Here is a 23,152-nt window from a genome sequence, read left to right as displayed (position 1 = left end):
CAATAAAAGTAAAACAATAAAGAGTTCAATTTATTTTGAATTCAATTTAAAGTGTACAGCATGATATTTATATGTCTCAATCTAAAATTGCTTCAGTTTTCCCAGTTTCTGCAAGGGGTGATTCAATTTCAGATTAATTCAGATTGCCTGAGTAACAGAACTATTGTCTGCTAAATAAATCCATCATGATAAGAATGCTGTCCATTTAAAGTAAAATGTTCTCCATTTTCTGAGATCTGAGGTTTGATACTGGTTTTGATTTTGCTGAAGAATTATAACATCTCTTTACAAACTGTTAAGAGAAACTGTGTCAAAAGTGAAAAAGAATGATACTCATCAATACTGGTCTTAAGTTTTTGTTTTAAAAATACTTTTGTTTTTCAAGATTAGATAGAAAAATACAAAAGAGGATATGTATATGTTTGTGACCTATAAATTCCTAGGAAATATTTTTAGCAACTGACATTAAGGAAGGGATTAACACTTTATTCATGATAAAGGATTTTCCTTTTTCAGATTTCCCAAAAGCTTTACAATTTTGAAGACACTGAGATGAGAGAACCTCATGACTATATTTTGTAATCCTTAATAGTGATATCAAACATATAACTGTAAACCCATTCTGTGCTAAAAAGAACTCTTGGTGTGGTACTATGTTATATGACCTATTTTTTTTTCTTATTCCATTTTGTGGCTCTCCTACAGTTATGATATAGAAAGAGGTTTACACTGGGACAGTAAGGAAGAAGCAACATAAAAATTAAATAATGCAATATGATAAGCCGTGATGTACACAAATATTTGCAACCCTTTTTTATATTTTCATACTAAATGAGAATACTTAATATTAATGATAAGAGTCAAAATATGCCTAGAGAGGATTCTATTCACACTGATTTGGTAAAAAGCAATCAGCACCTGTATATAAACTAAGTTGGCCAAGGAATATGTATTCTGGATACATTAAGGGGTTAATTACAAGGGGATGTATTTATGTGTGTGTGTGTGTGCGTGCATGTTTATATGTATATGTGTGTGTTGTGTGTCATAATTTTCATTAGTTTTAACATCTTTGAAAAGTTGTTTCTTGCTGTTAAGCGTATCTGATTACTTTACAATTCAGTTGTTTGCCAGAAACTGAAATCTTTGACTCCAGTTAGAAAAATCTATTAAAATAAGGTTCAGGGCACCTGGATGGCTCAGTCAGTTAAACATCCGGCTCTTGATTTCAGCTCAGGTAATAATCTCGTGGTTCTGATATTAAGCCCCACATTAGGCTCTGTGCTGATGGTGTGGAGTCTCCTTGGGGATCTCTCCCTCTCTTGCTGCCACTCCCCTGCTCTCTCTCTCTCAAAATTAATAAATGAACATTTAAAAAAGTACTACATTCTAGCTAATTAAAATGTACAGAAATAGAATCATATTAGTCAAAATAAGTATTTTCTTCTACAAAGAGAAAGGAGAAAAAGGCATAGAGCACAACATGAATAAAATTAATATTAAAGCATACATTTCTTTCATGGTTCAGTTCCTTTATTCAATACAAAGAAGTTTACACAATATTTCTATTAATATCCTTTGGAGGTAAGAATTCAGTGACATCATTAGGAACCTAACTTCCACCACCTGAAGAGAATGCCATTAAAGCCTTATGTTCAAGCCCTCCTCATGACAAGTCAGTAGTCGGAACAAAGGCAATATGAAAGGTACTTTGACCATGGTACTGTGATGACCTGAGACAGTTCTTGTGAGAAGTCAGTGATCTGAGTGGATATAGAAGGTCACAAAACTATGGTAGTGATACTGATGAAGATATCATGACTACAGAGCATATAATGTCTTTGTCATTTTATTGAAACCATTCAAATAACCCTCTGAAGAGGCAGCATACATGCCATCATCACTCAATGAACAATCAAGCTCAGAGAAGTTAAGCTCTTTGAAGATGTCACATGCAAACTATGTTATACTAGAGTAACAGTGAGTTCTCCATTGCTTGGAAATATAGTAATTTTCCCATTTGGACTGAACTTTTTCTAAAAAAATAGTACTAACAATAACTTTCACCAAGGGTTTTTGAGCCTTTTCATGAGATAATGTATATATGGAGCTTGATATATTACTTGATATATGGTTAATATAATCATATGTTTATATTATATAACTGGTCATTCACATCTGAATACATTATATTCATCAACCAGAGCTGTTGTGATGAAATACCAGGGTTTGGGAGGCTTAAACAACAGATATTAATTTTCTTGCAGTTTTGGAGCCTAGAAATCAAGATCCAGGTTCTGGCAGATTCGGTTTCTGATGAGAGCTCTCTTCCTACTTTGCAGACTGGTACCATCTCACTGTGTCCTCACACAGCCTTTTCTTTACACACTCCTGGTGTCTCTTCTTTTAAGAACACCATTTCTATTGGATTAGGACCATATCCTTAAGACCTCCATTAAATTTATTTTTCTTTTCTTTTACCTCTTTAAAGGGTCTACCTTTAAATACAGTCACCTTGAGAATTAAGGCTTCAACTTATGGATTTGGAAGGATTGTGTTCAGTCCATCATTCTGCTCTCTGGGCCCCAAACTCATGTCGATCTGGAGCACAATACAATCACCCCATTCCAACAGTCCTCAAAGTCTTAACCCATTCCAGCATCAACTCCAAGTCCAAAGTCTCATCTAAAATATCATCTAAAACTGGTATGTGTAAGATTCTAGGTATGATTCATCTTGAGGTGACACTCCTTATTAGCTATTAATCTATGGGAACAGAACAGTTACATGCTTCCAAAGCACTGTGGTAAAACCGACAAGATTAGCAATATCTTTCAAAAAGGAAGATATCAGAAACAAGAAAGGAGGAGGAGTCTCAAACAAGTTCAAACCCTAGTAAGGTATATTCCATTAAATCTTAAGATTTGAGAATAATCCTCTTTGGCTTTATGGTCTACCTTCTAATCCCTTGGGGGCAGAGTCATACCCTTAAGCCCCTGAATGAGAATCTACTCCTTTGGCCATGGGTCGTAGCCTTGCCCCTACTGTCCTGGGCTGATACTTTGAATCACACCTTTTTCTGAAGCACAATGTTCACAGTTGGATAGTAGATAGCTCTGCTGGCTTGTCCTGTAGAATCCCAGATATCCAAATGCCTTCCATTATTTCACTCAGTCTCTGTTCCCTTTATTTCAAACCAGCAGTCACTGTCTAGGCTGATATAATTCCATCTCTCTCCCTGAGGCCTGATGAGATGTCTGATAAAAATCCATAGATAATCTATTCTTTTTTGGTTAAATTTTTTTAAATGTTTATTTTTCAAGGAGAGAGACTGAGCATGAGCAGAGAATGGGCAGAGAGAGGGAGACACAGAATCTGAAGCAGGCTTCAGGCTTTGAGCTGTCAGCACAGAGCCCAACACAGGGTTCCAACTCACAGACTGTGAGATCAAGACCTGAGCTGAAGTCCAAAGCTTAACCTTAACCACCCAGGTGCCCCATAGATAATCCCTTCTTTTTTTTTTAAATTTTTTTAATGTTTTATTTAATTTTGAGACAGAGAGATTCAGAGCATGAATGGGGAGGGGCAGAGAGAGAGGGAGACACAGAATCAGAAGCAGGCTCCAGGTGCTGAGCTGTCAGCACAGAGCCCAATGCAGGGCTCGAACCCAGGAACATGAGATCATGACCTGAGCCAAAGTCTGAGGCTTAACCAACTGAGCCACCCAGGTGCCCCGAAAATCCCTTCTAGAAGTGACTGTCTAGCCACACCTTTGTTGTTGTCTCCAAAAGGGGCTTTCACATTTTTCTGCAATGTAGATAAGTTGAGAATTTTCCAAATATTTAAGTTTTGGTCCTTTTGTACTTAATGATTCCTTCTTCAATTCACCCCTCTTCTCTCACTTTACTACAACCACTATATACTATGTACTATAACCCATATGATAATATTTCACATCTCCATGACCTTGTTCATCCTGTTTTCCTGGAATACATACTGTTAAACAAGAGTGCTCAGGAAGAAATATGTACATCAAATAGGGACTATTCAACAACAGGACACTGCAATCTGTCATATTTATGTAAGGGGAACTTATATTTAAAGTAAGCAAACTTAGGACACCTGGGTGGCTCAGTCAGTTAGGCATCTGATTCTTGATTTCAGCTCAGGTTTATGAGCCTGAGCCCCATGCAGGGCTCTGCACTGACAGCATAGAGCCTGCTTGGGATTCTTTCTCTCCCTCTCTCTCTCTGCTCACCCCCTCCCGTACAAATAAATAAACAGTAAAATAAATAAACACTTTCTCCCCCATTACGTTCCTATTGAAAGGACACAGGTCTGAACCAAACTGACTCCATGACAGGCTTTAAGTTTCCCCTCTGACCTTAAAGGTCTAAGTGTCAGTTTCCCTGAAATTATCAGGCAATTACACATTGCCCAAGGCAGGAGAGACCACCTTCGCAACACCCAATCAGAAAAGGCCAGCAACCACCCTCCACATTCCTAAGGGTGAGGCCTGTAGATAGAAACTATAGATAGGACTCTGTTGCCTAATGTTAAAGTTAACCCATTAGTCACCCGAACAAGACCCTGGGCTCGGTCTGTAATTGGTTAATTTCAAAACTACTCTAAATATTGTGATTGGGTCCCGTCAAAAGTAACGAACGCTCTAAACAAAATGTATGGTTAAAGTTGTTGCCAATGCTGTGATACAATAATGATTGGATCACTGTACCTGTGTCATAATTTCCTGTAACTCCCCCTTCCCAAACCCCATAAAAACCCTGCTCAGCCCTTGTTTGGGCTCTCAGCACAGATCCACTGCATTGGTGAAATCTGAGAGACTGAGCTTAAGCCCATAATAAATGCCCATTGCTTTTGCATGCGTGACTCGTCTCCCTGGTGGTCTCTGGTCTTTGGGGATATTGCGATCTGGGCATAACACTAGACTTATCTAATTTCGGCAAATTCTATATATGTAGCTTTCCTAGTTCCCTGGTGACACACGTGGTACACAAAGAGTGGCCAGGAGATGAGTGAGGAGGAGTGGCTTATGGTCTGTAGTTAGAAGGCTATTAAAGTTTATAAGATACTGATAGTGAAGAAGTGGCATACAGCAAATCATTCACTCTTTCCTCTGCTGGAACCTCCTTAAAGCGCAACTATTCCAGTCACCTTGGACACTGGAGTCAAAGTCACAAACTGGTTTCCTCAGACTCCAACTTCCTGTTAAAAAGTCTCTGTTTTCCAGACATGCAAAAGAACTTCCCATTTCTGCTTATGCACGTTCTTTGATTCCCCTGGGCTTTTTCAATATTTGACCACGTGTTTAATGCTCCCTAAAAGTCACTCCTCTGCCTAAAAAGACCCATACTTCCAGCCCCAGATTAAATGGCATCTCCTCTATTCAGTCTTCCCTGGTATCTCTAGGATGAGGTAATGACTCCCTCAACTATGCCTTCATAGAACTATAACTGTGATAATAGTTATTAGTTTACAGATTGGCTTCTCTCACTAACATGTGAGGTCTTGAGAGCAAAGGTTGTATTTTATTGATTTCTTCTATCTTTAAGGCTAAATACAGTGCCTGTCATATAGAAGGTACCTAACAAAACTGAGTGGGATAAATGAACAAATGACTGCAGGGCATTTCTATCCCCACCTTCCTGATTCTTTCAGAGCTAAAAGCTGGTATTTACCTTTATTGAGACCTGTAGTCATCTATGACCCACTCTAGATTAAGAAACAAACAGGCCAACTTCTCTTTCAGTCTTTGTAAGAATTTAAGCTCTATTGGTGGGGCCCAGCACTGTGTGTGGCTGTGTTTAAATTGTCAGTAGCTGCAAAACTAATCGGCATTCTTCATTCTGCATGAGAAGATCAATATAATTATAAAAATCACTAATGGAGTACTGTGTTACATTTTATAATTTCTCCATTGCCTGTGTCTGCCTATATTTTTGGTCATCTTATTCCCCTTTATGCAATTATTGATGACTACCGTTTCAAAACCTTAGATGGCTCTGGTTAGATATTTGCCCAAACTCTGTTTTGTCCTTTCTTGTCACATAAGTAGGCTCTTTTTCCCAGGCTCCATTGTACAGGTAAGTTTTGGCCAATGGAACATGAGTGCAAGTGTGGACTACCACTTCTGAGCCTGGCCCACAAAAACCCCTGCATGTTTTTATTAGGTCTTTCCCCCTTCCACCAACTGAATGAAACAAAACAGGGTGATTTTGAAAACAGCAAGCCAAAAGATGGAAAGGGCCCAGATATTTCAAAATCTACTTGAATAATACCAGCTACTTTATTTTTCACTTTAAATGACTAAGAAATAGGGGTGCCTGGGTGGCTCAGTTGGTTAAGCATCTGACTCTTGGTTTCAGCTCAGGTCATGGACTCACAGCTTTGTGGGTTCAAGGCCCCTGTCAGGCTCTGTCTTGGCAGCATGGAGCCTGCTTGGGATTCATATTTTCTCTCTCTCTCTTTCTCTCTCTCTCTCTCTCTCTCTCTCTCTCAGGATTCATATTCTCTCTCTCTCTCTCTCTCTTTCTCCCCCACACACAATCTCTCTCTCTGCCCATCCCCCACTTGCACCATCTCTGTCTCTCTCAAAATAAATAAACTTAAAAAGAGTAAAATGATTAATAAATAAAATTCTATTGTGCTTAAGCTATTATATATCTTGGGGTTTGTTTGTCACTGAAGCTAGTATTATCTTATCTAACAGTTGTTTTATTTTGCTTATATTGCCATGACATTTAACAAGATTGCAATGGCTAATGAAATAATAAAACAGGCCCTAACATTTTGTACGTGTACATGTGCAAGAACTAGGCATGAGGAAGGCAGGTTGGGGAGCCTCTGGCTAGCGGCTGCTGTAACTATGAAGGATCATTGACAGAGCCTCCATTACCGGAGATCGCCCCTATTTATCAGGCAGCTCTCATGCAGCCAGTGCTCCTGCTGTTTGCAAAACTTACTTTGAATACACAATGCCAATTACAGGGACTGCACATATCAAGATTTTGACAGGTGTATAGAGAGTTATGCAATTAATTTTATTTATGCACTTCCTGCTTGAAATGCCCCTGAAAGGAAGAAAATTGACTAATGCATCCTAAAAGGAACATTCCTGTTTACCTCTTCACCCCAAATTACCACCACTCTTCCTCCCCACAAAAAAGAGAGAATGTGGGGGAGGGTAGAAGGAGAAAAGAAAGTAAAAGTAAAAAAATACAGTTGAAGGGGAAATAAGCTGATTCAGTAACAGAGTTTAATATAGGATATAAAGTGGCAAAATTCTCCTGAAAGTTTTCAAGCTAGTCATTAGCAGCAAAAGCTATTTAAAAAAAAAAAAAAAGCTCAGAGATTATGACCAGTGCCAGGGAAGGCTGAGAGACTTGACACTTCTTTTGAATTCTAAGACAGCAGGGCATTTATTAGCATCTAGATATACAGATTTAATTATGCTGCAATCACAATTTTACTGTCATTCTTCAAAATTGAGAAGAAACCGGCTTTACCCCTATTCCTTTCTCAATGATTCTGCAATATAGCTCGGGGCAATATATAATGACAAGACCACAAGTGCCTCCTTGGCATTTACATGATAATGATACTATGCAATTAAATTATCTAATACTGTGTGATAAGCCCCACCAAGACAAAGTAAGCTCACTAGATCAGAAAATAAATCTTTGCAACTAGACAAATAGACATATACTTGTATAATTGCTCTCATGTTCTCAAAAAAGAGATAAATCTCTTATCATATTGCTCTTCTACATTAAGATAAAACTTTCACTCATTTAGTCAGTCACTCATTTAATACATATGTCCTGAAACCTCTTATATGCATCATATTTTTAAAACTTAAATAAAATTAATGGCCTGTATATTATCTATTAATTTCTTGAATTAAAAAACAACGGTGTAAATTGACAACATAGTAATGGCATTGTAAAATACCGGGGTGATATTTATCTTCTAAGGGTTGACATTAACGTTTGTATTACCCAAAAGGCAAATATCCAGTAGCATCAAGAATAAGCCTGAAAATGCTGGGAGGTAGGGAGTAATGGAGACTTGGGATAATGTTTTACCCTTACTCTCCCTCAGCAGCTCCCCAGAAAAACAACTACACTTTGGAGGAGGTCTTCTAATAAATGTTTCTTTGAAATAACTTTGAAAACACACACACACACACGTGCATGCACACACACACACTATATGTATACACATACACACACACACATATTCTCACACATTTGTAAAGCTGACATCAAACACAAATTTAGGATATTTTTTATCGTTCCAAAGTATATAATTTCTGCTTTATGACATACTTTATATATACTATAAATATATGTTCCTTAAACCTTAGGTCTATAGATATTTGAAGCTTCATCTTCAAAAGGGAGCTCGAAAGAAGGTAGGGGTCAGTGAGTAGAAGACTGATCAAGTAGGGGACAGTAGGTTAAGGCAATCATTGCCACAAATTTGCCACCTGAATGAAATCAGATGCTCTCCTTTATTTGTTCCCTGAACTACTTACGTTTGCTTTCCTAGAATATCCCTCTGAGGGCTACAGTTTATTCTAGGATCTTCCCTTGGTTGATGAGCATTGAGGTGTTTACTCCCAGGATGCCATACCCAGGGAAGTAATGCCAAGAGATGCTTGCCTTTGTTTTGCAAAGTGAAAGAGGAGCATTTGTGAAGGGGAGGTGGAAGGCAGAACTGGCACACCATAAGTGGAATCTCATTTGGACCAATGTTAAGAAAGAGTCCATATGGAAGCTGAAGATTTGGAAGTTGTTTCCTTGAAAAACATCTGAATTTGTGTATCATCTCTTCCACTAAGTTATAGTATAACTATAACTGAGAAGCAAGTGCTGAGAAGCCAGGGGGATAGGATGGGACTGGGGGTGGGGACCAACTTGTAGAATGTATTCAATGACAAAGATAGCCAAAACCCAAAGAACTCTGCAGCAAGAATGCTGACTGCACGGGCTATGACCTCAGAAGTATTGGCAAAAGGATCCTTGCCTCTCCTCCATCATAACTATTATGACATTAGGAAAACATCACTTAATCTGTCAGAGTCTGTCTCCTCACATTTCTACAATCAACTGAAATAGAATCTCCATGAAACATTTATCTTAGCCCCTTCTTTACTGTCCAGTAAAACTGAACAATTTTCTCCCCTGCTCCACACAGCTAAGGCTTAAATTTTGTACTATTACAGCTATAAGGTGTTTTGTTTTGTGTGTGTGTGTGTGTCTTTTTGTTTGTTTGTTTTTTACTTCTTATATTATTTACCTTCCCTATTAGAGAGTGAGCAACTAAATTTTCTCTCCCATTGCCTGAAACAATGCCTGGCATGAAAGAAGAGCTAAGTAAATATTTTCTGAGTCAGTAACTAAAGCACAGTCATTATACTTACCTCAGTGGTTTAGGGGAGACACTGTATGTAGGCCATGGAGTTGAAAGTACCAGCAAGTATTTTCAAAAACAGGAGAAGTAACAAGGTAGTGATAAAGAGAATAATAAACTACCATCACTATAGTAGCCAACCAACCAGGACATGTTTTATATACCTCCTTCATATACAAAGCATGCACTCTGCTAGCTAGAAGGTATACACAAAATGTAGTGTTAAGGGGAAAGATAAAGAGCCAAGGGATGTCAAGTAGGTTCCTAGAGTGTCAATACCTTTAGCCATGTAAAAAGCATTCTCTGTAGCAGAACTGGAGCCAAATAACTCAATAATAACTAGATTACTGAACTAGGAGAACACTGCATCTGTAAGACACTAAGGCATTCTTTATGTAAATATTTATGGAAATAACTATAGATTTAAAATGTTCTCTAAATAAATATCCAAGGAGACATATTAAGTGTCAAAAAATAAAATTTAGTTTTATCCTGTATGCAATTGAGGATAGACCAGCTGAGGGGTTGGGTAAAAGGCAAGAGATAATGAAGAACATCTTATTGGTTGTGTGGATTTGAATGTTGTTATCGAGGTATCAGAAATTTAAGAAGTCCACTTCATGTAGTCTATAGATAAGTTTTATTTGGGTAGCCTGTGGTGTTTTTTAGAAAATTTACTTTGAATGTTTCTAAGCAGGGCCAGGACACCTGAAGTTCTTTTCAAGATTCATTATACCTATAGTCTCATATTTGCCTACTTCTCACCATGAGTACATGAAAAATAGATGTCATAGCAAGGAGAGTTGAAAAAGTAACAAATTTATGTACTGATCTGGAAGAGGATCAGCTAAAAGAAAAACAGCCTGGAGGAGGATGGTCAGGAAAACAGTATTAGGAATAAAATGGGTAAGGTGAGATGGTTCAAAGCCAATATATACAATATCTAGGTAAATACCACAGTGTTCTTTATTTAGGGCCTTGTGGTTCTTTTCAGGCTATGAGATTGACCTCCCAAAGGAGTCACAGTAGGCCAAGTATTCAATGGGTAACACATTTACAGAACAATTCATCAATTCATTAGGATATATATTTCACCATGTATAATGGCTCAATGGTTAAACAAGTGAAGCTTATTTATCTGTCATACAACACTCAGCAGAAAAAGCAATCCTGGACTCTCTTGCTCCATAAATTAGGCAAAAAGCCAGGCTCCTTCTTCGTTGTTGTTCTACCACCTTCAGATATTGTCCTAATCTGCATGATACAAGATGTTCATTAGAACATCCCATCTGACATTCATTTTCCAAGTTACTAGAGGAAGAAGGAGGAGATGATGAACATCGACCCTGTAAAGAAGTGACCAGGAAGTGGCTACATCATTGTACCTTCTATTACACTGCCTAGCACTAAGACACACAGCCAACTCTAGATACAAAGGAGACTAGAAACTTCATTCATAGGAAGGTGATACGCCCAGCTACTGAACTGGGAAAAATCTCTCACAGTTGATTTAACTGAGAAAGGATATTCACACACTTAGCAGAATTGATGAAAACCAAACAAGCACATTGGTGAAAAACAACAAGAATTTGCAGAAGACACTTGGAACATTTTTTTCAGAAAATTTCTGAGTTGTTTACGGAGCAGATGAAATAAGCCTACTCTACTTATGACTTTCAAAGTCTAACTCAGGAGGTGAGGGTGAATTAAGTGTTCCGGAGCTTAAACAAAACAAATACAGGCTGATTGTTCCCATATGTGCTTTTGCTTTGGCTGCCATAAAACAAAAACCTTTCATGACTGCAAAATTGAATTATCCTAGGACTACAACGCAGCTGTACTGGTTGCACACTGATGTGGTGCCCAGACTGAATCCTGGCCTATCAGTTTCTAGCTTCATAACTTGATGATCAGTAACTTCTATTTTTCTTCATCTGTAGAATGGGGATTTTTACATTTTATTTTATACTTTTTACAATTTTTCAACTGTTTTATTCAGTCATTTTGAGAGAGACAGAAAGAGAAAGTGGGGTAAAGGTAGAAAGAGAGGGAGAGACAGAGAATTCCAAGCAGGCTCCTCACTGTCAGTGCAGAGCCCGACATGGGGCTTAAACTCCTGAAACACAAGATCATGACCTGAGCTGAAACCAAGAGTCAGATGCTTAACCGACTGAGCCATACAGACCCCCCCCAATGGGGACGTTTTTTAAAGCATTTTTTTAAATTTATTTATTTACTTTTGAGAGAGAGAGAGAGAGAGAACAAGCAGGGAGCAGGGGAGGGGCAGAGAGAGAGGAAGAGATTGAATCCCAAGCACACTCTGTCCTGATACCACAGAGCCTGATGTGGGGCTCAAACTCACAAACTGTGAGAGCATAACCTGAGTGGAAATCAAGAGTCAGATGCTTAGCTGACTGAGCAATGCAGGCACCCCTCTGAAGGGGGTATTAACTACCGAGGAGGACTAGAATTCAGATCTGGTAAACTAACGGCACATGAAAGCAACTGGTTATTAGAAGGTTTTCAATAAGGTCTCAGAACCCCAGTTGTTATGAACTAGAGCAGTTTGTTTGTTTGTTTATCCCATGTTTGTTCTATCAATTTCTTATATATTCATGGAATCAAAATCTTTGCAAAGTTACTATATCAACGAATAGATGCAGAGAATCCTTATTGAAGCGCTTCTATTTCTTAGTTATGTCTCTTAACTGCTACTTAGTAAAGTTGTTCAATTTGACCTACAACAATAATACCAGAACTAGATAGTGTAAAACTTAAACCTTTAAGGAAGAAAAACTATAAGTCTCAGTTAATGGCATATGCCAGAATTGTTCTTATTCTAAATAATCATTTATAAAAATGTAGATTCTTAGGCCCATTTGCAACCTGTCCTATGGAATAAGATGCTGAGAACAGTATCCTATACCTTACATATTTAATAAGCTCTTCAGGTTATTGTATAGCCTGAGAACTATTGGCCTAGAAATGCAAATACGAAAAAGCTTATGATAAAGGCACACAACCACCCAGGTAATAGAAACAAACATAAGGTAAATTCTATTTTCCTTGTCCTGATAATTAGTGAATAAAATGCTTTAAGTTCAAGGTAAGGATTCTTCTAACATCACCACCTTTTGTGAATCACTCCAATCCTTTGAATCCGTTCTATCTGTATTCTGGAAGATCCCAAAAAGTTGCTGATGAGTATTTGGGGAAGTCACATATTACCAAACCTACTAGCAGATCTACATATATAGACACCATGTAAGATCATCAGCAATGTTCCACATAGTTGGTAATTTACACATACTCTTTTTAATCCTTAAATATATGCAATGTAACAGTTACAATTCTCACATCATGATGACAATACCAAGATTAAGAGAGGATAAGCAACTCACTATCTTAAGAGTTAATAAGACAGGAAGCAAATACAGGGTTATTTCAGAGAAAAAGCAGAGAAAAACAAGGCCCTAAGTGGCAAACATGCTATCTCTAGGAAACAACAATAACTTTTTAACCCAATCCAAAGCTGGATATAAAGTGGAAATTTGGGACTGTTTGTTTAGGAGCTTTTTATCCAAATGCAAAACTCTTGAATGGAGAAGTAATGCAGCATAGGAGGGACACGGACAATTTTGCAGGTGTTTTCAGAATGCAGACTAATGGAAAATAACCTAAGACTGGCCTAGATTCCCTTCCCACAGTGCTCGTGGGGTGGGGGTAGAGGGGGCCTTGTCTAGTTCTGCTGGAGACTCTAGTCTAATGTCTTCACTGCATACTTTAATTTTACAGGTGTTTACTCCACCATTAAAAAGTGAAAATACACACTGGAACTCGAAGATGGTTGAAAGCTTCTTCTCAGAATGTCACATTGAAAATTGGCTTTTTTTTTCCATTTTACAACAGAGAGTTAAAATGTAATCTTCAACTGCAGGCATGGTATCCGCTCCCACAGAAATGCTGCTGATTATTACCAATAGAGAGAAGCAAGACTCAGTTAGCACGAAGGCCACCCAGAGAATGCTTTACAGCCTCCCAAGGTGTCAGTCACTATTGAATAGCCCAAGCAAATCTGACTCACAGGGACACAGTGGTTGTCTGGTTTGCAATCACTAGAGGAAATTTGTTTGAAAATGTTCAGGTAGGATAGTTAGATCAACTAATCCATTGTTTCTTTTGAGTCTCTAGAACAAAAGAGACTCCATTCTGGCATTAAAAATGAATGCACCTGAAGTGTACCAGAATTCAAAAATTTTCAACCAGCAATCTGCAACTGCCCCAAACAAATGCCTTCTACTTAAATAAAATATGCTGGAACCTAACTTTACATTGAGTGGAACAAATCTTTCACATAAATATTTCCTTAATTGCAAACCTTCATGGATAGATGGATAGCAAAATATGACATATTTTAATAGCTGCTACATCATAAGGTCTTTTATAATGTTTCATTTTTATTGAATATATAAAGACTGTGCCAGGCAGAACTGTAGTTGCTTTCCATACATTATCTTTTATTTCAATGGAATCTTACAACAACCTCATGATATAAGTAACAAAAAAGGAAATGATACTCAAGTTATTTGAGTTGTATACCAGTTAGCTATAATGCAAGAATTAGTACTAGTTTCATTAAACTGTGTCATCAGCCAAGACAAGGTATTTATATGGGGGAAAGCCCACTACAGAGTTTCGTTTTACACCAAAGGTGAATGGGAAAATTAGAGCACACATTCTCCTATGTCGGTTTTTCTATAACTTTTGATTTCTTGGAAACACTCTCATGGATGTAATTTATCAATGACTTACATAAATCTTTCTCCTTTCAAGAGTCATAAAAATATAAAGGAAATTCCTTCACTTTGTGCTTTCTGTCTGAGGGAAGGCAATCATGGCTCTGTTTTTTTTTTAAATTACATTTTAAAACTTGAGGTTCTTTCCCTGGACCTATGTTAATTCCTTGGCTCCTCATCTACCACAAATGCTAGGGGCAGCATGACAGTATAAAGAGTAGAGCATAGAGTAAACTCTCTGTAAAGTAAGCTTTACTAGCTACATGATCTTGGACAAGGTTTTATTTTCCCTGTACTTCTGCTCTCCACATCTGTACTGTGAGGACAATACTATCTACTCCTGAGGCTGTTGTAGTGGCATACTAACCAACGTAAATACTGCACATACACATACTGAGAGATTGATTAATAACAAATTTGAATTCCTTACTGTATCCCACACTTGAGGAGCCAGAAAATGATTACTGGGTGCAAAATAATACAAAGAAAGAGTTGTTTATGAATCTTGTGCATTGAGTTATACACCTTTAGAATTTTCTATTTACACATCACACAAACACCTACACACACAAACACATTTCCCACTGTATTCTCCAAAGGTCAATATATTAAGAACCATTTAATCTTACCAGAACATGAAGCAGTCTCAATGTGGATGTGCCAAATTCATTTGGGTTACTTCACTTGTAATAGTTCTACATCTTGAAACCATCTCCAACAGATTCCCTAAATGAAATGAAACAAATTTCTTTGGAACATAGAAGAAAACTTCACTCCTTCCAAAAGTACTCATTTCAAATTCCTCATGTTATTTTCCATCTGGCTGCTTTTGCTCTAATTCTGAAAAAAAAAAAAAAACTACTTATGTATTTCCAGGCTGCAGGACCACAATCCCATCTGATGCACCCGTATTTTCAAGTAATGAATTTAATTATATTTGTTTTTGTAAGTCAATGTATATTTTTAAATAGGTATTAGAAAATAATAATTAGGGTATAAGACAATTTCAACATCAAATGGAGGATTTTCAGTCAATTTGTTTCAAAATAAATGATCTATCAATATATAGCATGTAGATAAAAGAAAGTCTGAGAGCCAACACACTGTAGCCAGTGTGTCTAAGAATGAAAAATAATTTAAATTGAATAGGGCTTTTTCTTCTTAGGATGTTTGTAGATGAATGCATAAAATAAAACCATCATATGATTTTGAAACATATTTATTCATTGCCCTTCATCAGTTTAATTGTTATGAAAAACATAATTATACATATATATTCATATTCTAGCCTTGACAATTTTGCAAATTGAAACCTCATTCATAAATTTCCCAGGTATGCTCTCGCAAAAATTTAACAATTCTAACGGTTGTTATTCTTAGTGCTCTCTCTCACACACACACCTTAGAAGTCTAATTTATCGCAAAAAATTACACTGCAATCACATAGAATATAATAAAATCACATTTATTCATCAGCCCAACTCTCTCTCTTTAATAGCTATGTTGGTTTCATTACAATAGAATCCTCTACAAAAAAGTTAAATAAAATCTTGGTTATGCAAATTACACTAAAGAAAATACTGAAAACCTGATTGTGTGAAAAATCTCAAGCTTAAGGAGGCATGTCACAGTGATCAATTTTAAATTAGTCACTTTAGAACACATTGTTGCTGCATTCTCCTGGCGGTTTCCTGGATTTCTATTTCTGCAAAAACAGTAATTACAATTGTACTGGATGGCACAAGTGAGTCTCTCTTCCCGAAAACCAGATATGAAAATTAGTCCACTGGGTCCACCAAATAATATTGACATCTCAAGTCCTCTTAATAGGGTTCACTCCAGGTACAGGCTTTCAAGAAAGAGGGCCACTCTAATTTCCCTCTCACTTGAGTCCAGGTAAGAATTCTGTCTGTTTTTAAGCTGTTATCTTCTAGCCCCCAAACCAGCTTCTCTATTCTGCATTGAGATTTTGAGGCTGGGTCTCTGCACACCACATTTCTCTTTTGCCAGCTGGCTTCCTGTTAAGTTCTGCAATAGGGAGCACTGGAGACAGATTGGGGTACAAGAGAAAGGGGAAAAGAGAATTATTCCTTCATGTTCATTGGCTGTCAGGGTTGTCTTAGCAATCATCTTCTTACTGTGTTAGCAGAAACCAGTTTCTGTCTACAGATTTTTGAGATCTTCCAGAACAAGCTCATTCTGGCATCCCCTCATGAGAGTTCTTGAGTGAGAATAGCCAAAGGCTCTCTGCTGAGCTCCTCAGAGTCTAACACTGCCTGCAAAGCACCACCTCCAAGTGTGGATCTCAGAAATATTGGTCCCTCTCCCAGGCTCCTGATAACCCAATTCTTCCTTTGATTCCCCAAGCCCTAAAAGTACAGCTGCTTCCTGTGGCCCCATCTCTGCATAACATCAGGGCCCCCTTTGCCTCTTCCCAGTCCCCAACATCTATTTAAACTATTTTTTAGATTACATTTTTCTTTGTTAAAAACCATAGGTAGTCTCTGTTCTCCTGAGTGGTTTGTGTTACAGAATGTATGTTTAATTTTTACGTTGAGGATAGAGAGAGTGGAGAAAGAGGAAAAGACAGAATGAAGAATCTAACATTCTTTGCGATACTTTCCATTTACTGTATTATTTAATATCCAAAAAAGGCCTATGAAACAGGTATGTTTATCACAACTTATATTCATAAAAAGAATGATAACATTTATTGAGTTCCTAAATGTGTCATCATCTTCTCATATATTTACCCATTTAATAATCATAAACTTTCTGACAAGGGACTATATTAGATCTATTTTATGGATGGAAGACTGAAGTGGAAGACAAATTATCACATTTTAGATATCTAGTGAGCTGAAGAACTCTAATGTGAACAGTTTGCCTGAGCCCCAAGCCAATGGCACAATGATACATATCTTCAAATTATTAAAAGCTTAATAACACAATGCCAAAAAAATACATTGGTTAATATCACTACTGATCTCATCAGAAAATTCTTGAAGTATGGGGAAGTTGTCAAGTGTGGGTGGCATACAAATGATTTTCAAACTTTAATGTTCACTTCAAAGCTCTAATTTGTTCACTGGCAACAAAGAGAAATATAAAATGATTGCTTTCCTTGAAGTGACAAGGTTGCTTTGCTTATTTTTGAGAAATATACACCAAGTATCTAAGTCTCAAGAACTCTAGTTTGACTGAAAGTTAAGCGTTCACATTAAACTGATATTAAGTGAAAAAGTGGTTAGTTCAGCACACAATTCAGCCCATCACACAAGTCCTTTTGCTCGAGACAACACATACTTCACTTTTCAGCTTAAGTGATTCATGCATACTTCACATGCCATCATACAGAATATTAAAAAGATATTATTCAGAGATGTTATAAAAGAATAATCTATACTACTTAATCAAGGATCCTGTTAGGTGAACTAGCTTTTTTCCTTTTTTCCTTTAAATACATCATGGTAAAATATAAATAAATATGAATATAAATATATGTGACTACTAGCACCAGTTTGCTGTTACCACCTTGAATTCAGATTCCATCCCAGTGTAATTATCAATAAAATGAAAAACCAAATAATATCTTGGTTTTCCTTTTAAAATAGTTTTCACTCAATAGACCCTCTAAAAAGTCCACAGTCCAAGGACCAAAATTTTGAGAACTATTTATCAAATAATGAGACAGAAACAATAACTGAAGTGTTAGAGTACCTTTAAGAATTCAAGTATAGAAGCCATCTTCTAGGCCAGGGTGGGTGGGGCATAGCCCTCTCCACAGTGACATCACTGCGGTGAGTTACAAGGAGCTTAACCTAAAATAACTGGATTAAAATAACTGATCTGGACAAAGGCAATGGTCTTGCCCCAGTGTGGAATCCTAATGACAACTGCTTGTTAGCACAATTGTTTACCTATCACTGGGACTCTGATGACTTCTGCCCAATCAATGTCAAGAATTCTATTTTGCCTGAGAAAAGAGAAAAAAGAGGGAGAGAGAAAAAGACAGAAATGACAAAAAGACACACACTGATAGAGGATAAGAAATAGAGATAAGGAAACAGTCATACATACTGAAGGAGGGAAGTAGGTAGGGAGACATAAAGGTAGAGAGACAGAGTCAGAGAAGCACAGTGACAGAAAAGAAGGGATGGAAGGAGGAACAAGCAAAGAGAAAGAGAGAATCTAAAAACAAACAAAAGAATGAGGGTGTAATATTGCATTTGGTTGCCAAAAAGGAAAGAGAATCTTTGCTTTGACATAGTTTTTAAATAGTCACAGTTACCCAAGAAGACTTTCTTTTACTCTTGGATTGGAAAGTTGATTTAATGTGGATGGACGTGGGTATGTGCTTAGGTGTGCACTGCAAAGGGCTTTGCCCCTCTGTTCTGCCATTGTCTGCCATGACTGACTCCTTTTTCTTAAGTTTTATTTATTTTGAGAGAGAGAGAGTCAGCACAAGTGGCAGAGGGGCAGACAGAAAATCCCAAGCAGGCCCCACTCTGCCAGTGCAGAGCCCAATGCAGGGCTGGAACTCACAACAGAAAGATCATGTCCTGAGCTGAAACCAAAAGTCAGACACTCAACCTATTGAGCCATCCACATGCCCCTATGATGAATGACTCTTAGTGGAGTTCATGAGTAGGGGCCTGCATTGGAAGAAGACAGACCTTTGTATCTTTAGTCTGGAGGAGAGGGTCCTGATGCCTGAGGTGCAGTGTCAAAGCATTAACCTTGTCATTTGTTCTCTCAAGTCCATAAGGCCTGGAAGAACTCGGCTTATATAAACAGAAAGAGACTTTAATGTATACTTTTCCCTCTAACCACAATAATGCATGACTTTTTGTATTTGAGATAAAGAAAGCATTAATTCTTCTTAATCTGAACTGTCACTTGTCTCAACCATACGTTATGCATGTCCAGATTCTTCAACACACAGTAAAGATCCACTTTGCACTGAAATACATAAAAATAAAAATAGAAACAAAACAAAACAAACTACTTTTAAATCTTAATACTGCTACTGTGAAATATAAGGAAAGACACAATGCTATATTCATTGAAGGTAAAAATTAAAGCAACAGGCTAAAAAATGAAAGGACTTCCCATCACTATCAGTGTATCAGTACTAATGTTCACTTGGAATGAGGTGAGCAAGTGGAGAGTGCTGAATATGATCAGGTATCAGATCAGTTCATGACCAACAATGGGAGTTCTGGGATGCTCTTCTCCAATACTAAATCAAAGGAAATTTGGCATCAGATGCCTCCAGAGGCAGCACAAGCTGTATGAGGCTGCATGTAACATTGGGTGGAGGGGGAGAAAATGTGCCAGGAGCCAGAAAGGACTGCCAGTACCAGCTGTTAGGATACCAAACAGGAAGACGGGCTGTCCATGTGCTCCTGCCAATTCTGGTGGGTTCTGAATACTTTCAGACTGGACTCTGACTCTTATTTAAGTAAAGTGACAGGCTTTTGCCTTGACAGTGGCATTCTTTCTTTCTTTCTTTCTTTTTAATGTTTTATTTTTGAGAAAGAGAGAGAGTGCAAACTGGGAAGGGGCAGAGAGAGAGGGAGACATAGGATCCACAGTGGGCTCCATGCTGACAGCAGTGAGCCCAACGTGGGGCTTGAATTCAGAAACCATGAGATCATGACCTGAGGTGAAGTCAGATGCTTAACCACTGAACCACTTAAGCACCTTAAGTGCATTGTGGCCTTATTTCTTTATCTGTAAAATGAAATGGTGGAATCACAATGGTATTTCCCAAACTATTCTGCATAAAGATTGTGGTGTACCAGAGAATACTAAAGCAAGTTGTATAGTGAATTTGGGAAATGCTACACATTTTGTACTTTTTAAAAAAATTAAAAAAAAAATTTTTTTGAGATTCAAATTCCCCTTAGGCTATAGGGATCAAACTGTAAGAATTAAAAAAAAAAAAGTTTAACTAAATTGTTTGACCACATAATCCCCTCACCACCACCACCACCACCACCAACAACCCCTCCTTTATTATTTCACATTGCTCTCTGTTGGGATAATAGCATTACTTTGAAACAGAGTTTGGGAAATGCTGAACTTGGTGCTCTCTAAAACCCCTTATGATTCCAGGATTCTGTAATTCTAGGCAGAGGAATTGTTTAAGATAGTAAGACCAAGTGGCAGCATGGGGAACTGTCCCCTAAAAAATAGCTCTAGCTGCTTCTGTTTCCTAGGTGTTTGTAATTAGGATATTAGGATGGTGGTTGAGAGCCATGAAGAATGGCCTGTGACTCAGATCTGCATGTAGTAAGTATCCCATTAAAATGCACTGTGTGTGTGTGTGTGTGTGTGTGTGTGTGTGTGTGTGTGTGTGGTATGTGTGTGAAGCATTCCCTGAGAGGTACTACTTACTTACCACCACTTCATTTTTAAGTCAATGAGCACAAGGGGAAATTTTCTGCTGGAAATATCATAAGAGTAAAGGAAGATCACAGAAATTGGCTATCGCCACCCCTCAATGCCATAAAATGCCAAACTGCAACATGCAAACGTACACAAGTGAAATTTGGCAGGATTAGGGAGCTTTACCTTGGAGGAGAACCAGAATGAAATTGCTGTGCCCGAAGTAAACATTAATGTTTTATTGTATAGACATGTTCTTCCTTTTAGCGCAGCATTCCCCAGTTTCTCCTAAACTTTATGATTCTTCCTTGACTATCATCTGTCTTTTACCGGTGACGCTTCACAATTCTAGGTGGTGGTAATAAAGTCCATACTTGTAGATTTCCCAATATCCCCAATCTATAGAATATAAAATCTGAATTTGTATAAGTGCAAGGGCTTCCATTTTCAGGATGTGAAACATTTCTTCATGTTTTGGATGCTTTGATTTTTTATATCACTTTATATGAAAAAAACCCCAGAACCTTCATAAAAAGGTGAATCTGGAAAATACAATTTATCTAGATTTTAACATTTACAAGAAAATGCATTCATAGATTACTCTGCCCTAGAATTTCTACTTCATGCTACAAACCTAATTTTACCAATTTTAATAGATATGAAGATGATAATGATAATTTATTAGCACTTTTTATGTTCTAGGCAATTACTAAGTTATTTGTTTATAGCATCTGAATGCCCATAATAAGCCTATGAGGCTGGCACAGTTATCATTTTCATTTTATCAATGAAAAAAATACAATTCAGAGTAGTCACACATATTTTATCAAAGTCACACCACAGATTTGTAATCGAACCTAGGTTTGTAAGATTCCAAAGTTTAAGTTCTTAATGATGCTCCTCCTATGCTAGTTAGTTTTGAGGCAACTGTAATCACAGAAGCAAAAAAAGAAACGAAAGAAAAAAAAAGACCATACAACAAAGCCCGTATCATACAACTTATGTGAACTCTCTGCATCTAATCTGGGTTGAGTTCTGGGAGACACCATTGTTTGTAAGCATTGTCATGGGATCAAGCTCAGTGGGTAGAACGTAGAGCTGGGGAAAATCTAAAGATAGTGTTTAATGGTGACCCTGCAATAAAGAACCAAGATGTAATTATGAACAAAAGCATCTATTCAGAGGATCCAGGCAAGAAGATAAGAAATGAGTGCAGAAAATGGGAGTAAAGGAGATACAGTGATTGCAAAGTAGGTTTGAAATGACAGCAAGAGTAGCCTAGAAAGATATGAGGTACTGATGAGAGAGATGCAGGCATTTTTTAAATGTTTATTTATATTTGAAAAAGAGAGAGAGACAGAGTGTGAGCAGGGTAGGGGCAGAGAGAGGGAGACACAGAATCTGAATCAGGCTCCAGGCTCCGAGCTGTCAGCACAGAGAACAACGCAGAACTTGAACTCACTAACTGTGAGATCATTACCTGAGCCAAAGTCAGACCAAGCTACCCAGGCACCCCAGAGGTGTAGGCATTTTTTATAGAATGCCTATCTTCTCCTGTGTAAAGGGAATGCTTTTCTTTTCTTTTTCTGTTTCTTTTTTATATATATTTTTTAAATTTACATCCAAGTTAGTTAGCATATGCTGCAACAATGATTTCAGGAGTAGATTCCTTAATGCCCTAAAGGGAATGTTTAAAAAAAAACCAGGTTGGATCTAACAAGACTTACAGCCCTGGAAGAATTGGTATCTCCCTTACCAAGCAGTACAAGGAAGCCCCCTTATTATACTACCCATACATTAATCCTCAGGAGTTTGAACTGCTGGGAAATGTACAGTAAAAGATGAGAGAGGGTGAGAGAGGGAGGGAGAAGGAAGGGTGTGAAAGAGGACAGACTGGAGGAGAGAGGTTGGCTATAGCAACTAAATCCAAGTGATGGAAAACTCAAACAATGAGGATGTCAAAATCCAGAAATTCAGGTCATAATAACCAGTAACAGGAGGGTGAGATCAGAACTACCAATAAGCAAAAGGAAAGGGAAGGGACTGGCACTAGGAATCATTCGGAGAATCTTGTGGTGAAGCCTAATGGTTTTTCACACTTAAGTCCTTCACACTTAAGTGTTGCCATTGCCCTACTTACATGCTCTTAGTCATCAGCCCCTTGTGGAGTCTCAAGACATCAAGGTTTGCCAAGCTGGTTTGTTGCATAGGATTGGGAATCAGTGCAAAGGAAATGAAAAACAAACCCATGAGAATAGAAGACAGAGAAGGTACTGAAAGAGAAAAACACAGAAGCAGTCCCAGCATCAGAAGATAAGAAGAAGAAAAACTCCTTCTGGAAAACTAGCATATTTTACTGTCACTTGAAGCCAGTAAGGTGGATGAAAGAACTGGAAAAGAAATCAGCTGACGTAAAAAAGACAGAGATCAGAGGTAAGGTCAGGATACCACTAGAATAGTTCAAGTACTATGGGTAGATGAGAAAAGAGATACAGGTAAATTAAAGAGTAGAAATGTGTGCAAAATAA

At 37.7% G+C, this 23,152-nt stretch overlaps 1 protein-coding gene across 1 annotated transcript in view; it reads right to left on the bottom strand.

Moving 5' to 3' along the window:
• Nucleotides 1-23,152, bottom strand: part of LINGO2 (leucine rich repeat and Ig domain containing 2) — a 1,051,930-nt gene that overhangs the window by 924,872 nt on the left and 103,906 nt on the right. The window contains exon 2 of the mRNA XM_029920927.1: nucleotides 14,861-15,071. The gene's annotated coding sequence lies outside the window, so the exon portion shown is untranslated. The remainder of the gene's footprint in view (nucleotides 1-14,860; nucleotides 15,072-23,152) is intronic.

Source organism: Suricata suricatta, chromosome 13 (assembly GCF_006229205.1).
Source record: "Suricata suricatta isolate VVHF042 chromosome 13, meerkat_22Aug2017_6uvM2_HiC, whole genome shotgun sequence".
NCBI lineage: Eukaryota > Metazoa > Chordata > Mammalia > Carnivora > Herpestidae > Suricata > Suricata suricatta.
This window is presented reverse-complemented; position numbering and strand designations above follow the sequence as displayed.